Source organism: Pezoporus occidentalis, unplaced genomic scaffold (genome assembly GCF_034315485.1).
Source record: "Pezoporus occidentalis ecotype Australia unplaced genomic scaffold, CSIRO_AGI_Poc_V1 ctg52, whole genome shotgun sequence".
Lineage (NCBI taxonomy): Eukaryota > Metazoa > Chordata > Aves > Psittaciformes > Psittacidae > Pezoporus > Pezoporus occidentalis.
Genome location: NW_026915858.1, coordinates 3,876,003 through 3,882,883, shown reverse-complemented (window position 1 = coordinate 3,882,883; position 6,881 = coordinate 3,876,003). Strand labels below are relative to the sequence as shown.

General features: G+C 48.9%; 1 long non-coding RNA gene across 1 annotated transcript; it reads right to left on the bottom strand.

Annotated features, from left to right (window-relative positions):
• Positions 1-550: 550 nt before the first annotated feature.
• Positions 551-5,680, bottom strand: LOC134173440 (uncharacterized). Its single transcript, XR_009968249.1, has 2 exons — positions 3,875-5,680; positions 551-3,724 (listed from the first exon to the last, which is right to left on the bottom strand). It is a non-coding gene; the product is annotated as an uncharacterized LOC134173440 (long non-coding RNA).
• Between the last annotated feature and the right edge of the window lie 1,201 nt (positions 5,681-6,881).

The window sequence follows — 6,881 nt, the reverse complement described above, 5'->3', positions numbered from 1 at the left end:
CACAGCAAAGCACTCCCTTTCCAGCCCATCTGGCTGCATCACACTGCAGAAACTCTTACGCAGCACCAGAAGAAAACAGCTGGGGAAAGGTTACCGTGTCACATGCCCTCCTCCACGGATGCTATAGTCTGATATGCTCAGCTCTCAGTATCCGGTGTAATGAGGGCAGAGAAAGAAAAGCAAAACAAATAATACAAAATACATGTAAACAATGCCTAAGGAATGCAGTGCTTTAATACCTTTACCTTTAAAAAAACAAATTTAAGATGCAGTATGAGGCTAAAAATAAAAAAGAAAAAAACCCCACTGTGCATTATACTTCATAAGGGTTCTGAAAGAGTTCTGTTTTTTTTCAACATGGCATTTTAAACATCTAATCTGCAGCCCACAGATAATCAAAGGCTGACTGTAAAAAAGTCTTTCTTTGAATGACAGCTTGAAAAGTTCATGCACATTTCTCATAACAGATCCCCTAATTATCATTTCCATCAATAGACTGCTAACACATATTCCGGGCACTACAGGCAGGAGAAAAAACCCAAGCAGGAAGTACCAGAGTGAGAGCACTTATCGTTCATATGATAAAAAGACCAAGCTCTAAGCAGCGTTAGAAAAGGCCAGTGGTCAGCTCAGATGAGGATGGGAGATTTCTGTCTATCCATCAAGACTGCCTATTGCTGCCAATGCTATACATCATGATAACAGAGAGTTTGTAGAAGTGGCCCTCAAACTCAAGTTTCACAGCTTAAACCAAGCCGTAATTAGCAGCAGGGAGGGCCTGCTGTATGGCAGAGCCTGTCTGGGGGGCTCACGCTCACTGCCTGGCATGGACAACAGAACCTGGCCTGACCTCTCCCTGGCAATTCTTGTATGCCTAATGAGATGTGTGAACATAGCCATAAAATAAACTGCATTTTGCACCACCACCCACATGCACACACACACTCAATGAGAAGCCCACCCAATGTGCTGTGTATAGGGAATGCTGTTGGCAGCGTCTCTCCAGAAGTGGAGCTTTAGGAGGTGCACAGCTTGAATTTCAGGAGCACATGGTCCAGGCAGTCATTAAGACAGTCACAAAATTTGGACCTAGACCTCATGAAGCCTTCAAGTACATCCAGTGTTGCAATATGGAGCTTGGCTCTGCCCATCATTAAAATAATTACCTCCAAAGCACAGTGTTCTCCCAAAGACCAGATTTCCACCTCTTCCTTAGCAAAGTCCATGAATTTATATGTGGAAGAGGCAGGGTGGCCACTTCACAAAGGTATAGAGAGCCAATTCAGGTCTCTGGCTGAGGAAAAGGGAAGCATCACCTGGAGCCCTCACTGCATCTTCATGTGCGATTGCCTCTCCCAGCTTGTCTGCAGCCAGCAGCAGTAAAGCTCACCAGGATTTTCCACCTCAGATCTAAACCTGAGCAGATCACAGCTGTTCATGAGGTCTCCTCAATCAGCTTCCTGTTGGTAGAAAAGCCCAGTTTGAGCATGCTGGGCTTTTCTACCCAGATGAGCCAGACCACATCTTGAAGCATCCATGACAGGTCAGAGGGAGAGGCTCAGAAAGGCCTACCCAAATGCTGCAGCTTGAGCTCACTGCTGGCCAAACACTGGTGACTTACTGGTGCTGAAGCACTGAGCGCTGGGATTTGCCTCTTTCTCTGGCAGCTGTACCCCAACAGCCAAACACAGGTTAAGTTCACCCAGACAGAGAGCCCCGTAGACACACAGAGCACAGACAGTGCTGCAGGCAGATGCCAGCCAACAAGCCTTTAGGAGGAATCAGAGGAGTCACATTATGGAAATGATGCTAAAAAGTGCAATTTTTTGTCCCTTTGTATCACAACAAAGGGACTCAAGCCTGAGCATGGCGTCAGGGCTGAAGCCTGAGCATGGCATTTTTTCTCTACCTTAATTCGCTGTGACCATCTTCAGTGACCCTTGCATTAGTACCACTCAGGCAGAGTGGTTTCCTAGCTTCTGCTGTCTGAGCCTCCAGCCAGGACACAGTAACACAGCAAAGCAGAGGACAGGAAAGGCTCTGAGGGGCTCCCAGGAGTTTCTTCCCCCAGGATGCACGATGGGTCCCCTGGCCAGTGTGAGGTCAGACCTCCCTGGTACAACTCTGAGCTGCGCCTAACCCAGACCTCCCACCAGAGAGCTCCAAAGTGTGTGCCCTTGCCAGTGTCCAGCTTGCAGGAAGGTCTCAGCCGTTCCTCTGAGCTCCCAGGTCACCACAAACCTGCAGACTCCACAGGGGAAATGAAGCCATCTCTGGAGAGAGTTGAAGGGGGACACCTGGCACATCTCCTTCTGTTCCCCAGCACCCCTCCTCCCAGTCCACTGTCAGGAATTCACCCCTGCAACAGGCACAAGCCTCCCAGCTTCACAGGCCACACGACCCAGAAAGGCAAACGATGATTTAGAAGCAAAATATTTACTGAGCAAAGTGGGGTAAAGTGCAGCAAACTTTATAAAATCCATTATGAAACTTCATACGCAGATCTCATGTACCCAAAAGCCCTTTGGTGTTCTTGTGACAGAGCAACTCCTAAAATGGAGGGATCTTCTAAACAAGTACCAGTGAGACTTTGTCACTTGCAACTAGTCAGTCAGAAAGAACAGGCTGGTTCTCTCGGTGACCCATTTGTTTTTCCTCTTCGTGGCTGTGCCTTTCCCATTTAGGAGATCAGTTTGCCTCTGCCAAATGGAGTCAAAGTCACCACTGTGAATCCAGTTTTTCTTTTCCCTGTTTCTTGGAAAGCACCAGTCAGTACCATGTCAAGACAAACAGAGAGAGAGGTTTGCTTAGGATCTATTTAAAGCAAAGCTCCAGTAATAACCCCAGGGCCAGCACTGATGTTTGTGACAAAACCGTGGCTACTGTTCATGAGAAGGGGTGGCAGCAAACATCCCACCTTTAACATAAAGAAGCCATAAACATGCACGATGCAAGTGAGAGAGATCTGCTCCAGCATCCCCACTATCGAGGCTGCTATTTGGATTCACTGGCTGTGTAGGGAAAAGTCCTGGAGCTGAACCACTGCAAGCTGACGTAAGGTCCTGTAGTGCAGCAGAGACACCCTGAGTGACCTGAGAAGAGGATCTGGGTTTTCTGCCTCTGCTCATCAGACCTGGAGCAGTGGAAGATTGCTCTGACCCAGGAGAAAGCCTGGGCCTTGCAGGGGGTGACACAGCAGCATGGTCCCAACACCCCCTTCTGTACCCACCCTGGGTGCCAGGCAGCAGAAAGCAGACAGGGAAGCAGTGGTGGAGCAGACCAAGGGCTGCAGGAGGTCCTGTCCCCCCGGGGTGTCTCCTGCTGGGAAGCACAGGCACACACGTCCCATGCATCTGGGAGCACACACACACTCAGCCCAGCGAAAGGGCTAATAATACCTGAGAAGAGCATCATGAGGCTAATTTCATTAGCGTCTATAAAACACTCTGACGCTCTATGAAGCACAAAGCATTATTAAACAACAGTGCAGAGCAAAGCCAATAGTGCTTTGCATTTGTTTATATACGGTATTCTGCTGATACCATACCCTTGGGAAATGGTAACAGCTATAGTTACATTGGGTATTTACTACCACCTCGGCTCACTGCAGCAATACTGACCGTACCTCTAAAAGCAATCTCAGAAATGTCTAGTCCATGGGGAATCTCGCTCTGTCCCACTTACAAGTATGCCAGTGCTTGCCTTTTCCTTCTGCAGCTCTTTTCTTTAAAAGAGACATTCATAACTTCGAGCTCCTTACCAGTGAACCTAATCCAGCAAGTATCCAAGACATTCAGGAAAAGAGACTTTCATAGCATTGGAATTTTTCCATGCCAGCACTTTTTTTATCCTAAGATAAATGGCTCTTACTTACAAGGCTAAAGGCTCTATTCTTTTCAAAATACTTCCCAGTTTCAAAGCAGCAATGGAAATTGGCTGTGCACCTGGCCAGCTGATCCAGCCTGGAGTCAGCCAAACAGCAAAAGGCGTCTTTCTTTCCTGCAACACTGAGTGGTGCTGCGCAATGGACAAGCGGGCTGGATTGCTGATGTAAACAGGCTAACACTGCATTAATCAGAATGTATTTAAGCAGGGCCTGGTCAGCACGGCACACTGAATTTCCAAACCAGGGGCTGCTGCCTGGGACACACCTGCTGAATTGGATGCTGGGTCTCTACTGCAGAGATTGGTTTTAGATTCTGAGCTACTGTACTGGGGAAAAGCCCTTCTGAGCCTTGTTCTCTACCCAGTTAACCTGAGCAGGCACTGAAGGACAGACCTCTGCAGTGCTTTGGGAGCAGGCCAGACCAGAAAACAGCTACAACAACCCCCCACGCACACTCATGGACTCCACTCAGGCATGAGGCAGCACTCCTGCATGTACTGGATGGAAGCTGATTTTATCATAGGGGTGACCTAGGACTCCAGCTAATGAGATACAATCGTCTTTCTCTTGAGACAGGTTTAGAAAACACCTTGTTGAAAGCAGTCTTTTCCAAATTGCTCCCAGCAGGCAGAAGCACAAAGCAGGGGAGCAAGAAGAGGGGACAAGCACACTGCTTAGGGAATCTGGGCACTGTACTTGGACACCTGCATGGGGCTTCATGTTTTCATGCAAAACAACTTGCCTGAAGTCCTTGGCAACAGCCAAGAGCAGCTCCCAGCCCTTGACTGCCTCTCAGCAGGGCTTGGCCTGTCCCAGCCAAAGATGTTTATTATAAAGTCCTAGGATATCTTGGGGCTATCTGTGCCTTTATCCAAAGCCCTTCCCTCTGCAGCTCCCTGCTGCCTGGGACCACCCATTCCCGCCCCCCACCTTGTTTATGAGCCCCTGTTCCCATCAAGTCCTTCCGTGCCAGACTCCAGCCTCTGCCACCCCATGGCTACTGGCCATTCAGCACTGAGACCATCTGCGGGAGGTTGCACAATGCTTGGCCACATTCAGCTTGACCTGAGCTGGGGTTGTTGCTCTCACTTTCAAGAGCCACAGCCATAAAAAGAGACAGGATTTGCTGGCCAAGGAGAAGCCAGGGCAAGCTGATGCGGTGCAGGCTCCCGAGGTCAATGGCTGCAGCTCTGTGCTGGGGGAGGATACGCAATACCTAATGTGGAAATGTTTGTATTTGGAGCAATATATAGTTACATTTAGCCCCTAGCAGCTGCAGAGGCTGTTTACAGTAGCACACAGTCCTCAGCCTATTAGCTGAAGGCCTGACAGTGACCAGATGCGGACAGGAACAACTGCGAAGCCTGCAGCCATGTTTATCTCCTTGCCAAGATCCCAACAATACCTTGCCTAATAAGTCTGGCACAGAAATAATCATTTAAAGAGCTAAAAAATACAACATCCGCAGCCCATCTTTACAGCCAGAAGGGGAGTTTTGTGAGGCTTACAGTCTAATCTTTCACTGTCCCAAGTGCTTCCCTCCTACTTCACAAACAGTGGGTGATTTATTTCCTGAATGGCTGGATGCAAGCCTCCTGTATGTAATCGCTCAACAAGGAGGCAGCACCTCTGCAGCCAAGCTTGGCCGCTTGCAGCAGCTGCATGGGGAGGCAGAAAGCAGCACCCTGCACCTGCAGTGCCAGCGGGCTCTTCTGCATAGGGGGGTGTCTAATTCACAAGGGGCTTCCCTCCTGCCCTGCAACTCTGGTGCCAGGACGAGAGCTGGTCCCCAGGGCAGGCCACTGAACTGCAGCGTGCACGCACGCACCGGTCTGCGCGTGTCTTGCGCTGTGGAAAGGACAGGCTGTACTGCCACAGCATGTGCCCCAGCAGCACCCAGCGCTACACAGATTACCCTTAACTTGCTAAATTAAAAGAAAAACAAAACAAAGCTGCTCATCAGGTGCTTTCTGAGGGCCCAGGGAACCGTATCTTTGCTGACAGCAGAACCAAACTTTGGATGAACATCAACACCAAGAAACATAAGTTGTGCTCCAGTGGTTCACACAGTTTGTGACCTTGGCTAGCAGATAAGCCCGCATAGTATGATCTTTGGTGTTTTGCAGGCTGCAGGTACCAGGTGTTGTTGAAGGTCAGCCTCGAGGAAAAGGCTCTCCCACAGTTGGGAGAAGGTTACAGAGAATGATTTTTATGCAACATAAGCTTGTTGATGATTAACAATTTTCTTTCGGTTAACCGCGAAGTTAATAGTTATTCAAAGCACTCCATTGTAATGGGAGTGGAGATGGGGAGACGTACTACATTAACCTTTAATCTTGGACTCTGCAATAAAAATTAAAATGGAATATGGCACATAAGTATGATTAATTCTGCTTGCAAAGGGAGAGGGTGTCAATGTATGCTTTGGGAGGGAGTGTTTCCTTCTGACAGCGGCGTGCCCTGATGCAGGTGAGGATGTGCCACAGGAAGGCTGCACTCAGTGTTCATCCCTGTATTTTCTGCTTTTTTTCAAGCTCAAACCACATTCTGTTTTGACATCCACATTGCTAACAACTCTGCACCTCCCAAAAATCTCTAGACATTAGGGACTTGATGGACTAGTATTTTTAGTCATGGAGGGGAGAATGGAGAAAGAAGGGTGTCACTTGGCAACTTGAAACCATGGAAGAAGGCTATCATCAGTGAAACGTTTGTTAGCCTGTACCCACTGCAGCGTGCAGCTCCAGGGATAAGGATGGAGGACTCCCAAAGAGCTATGCCTCTCTGAAGCTCCCCTTGCCTTGCTCCAGCTACCTCTCTAACCACAGTCACAGTCTGAGCCTTGGCACTAAACACAGCCAGTGCAGTTCCGCTGCCCAGGACTCACCGCTGACTCTCAGCTTCTGCCTGTGCCACACTGCTTTTCCTGAGCTCTGCAGACATGCTGATGCACAAAGGGCCATTACCACATGCAGAGAGACTTGCTGGAGTCCAT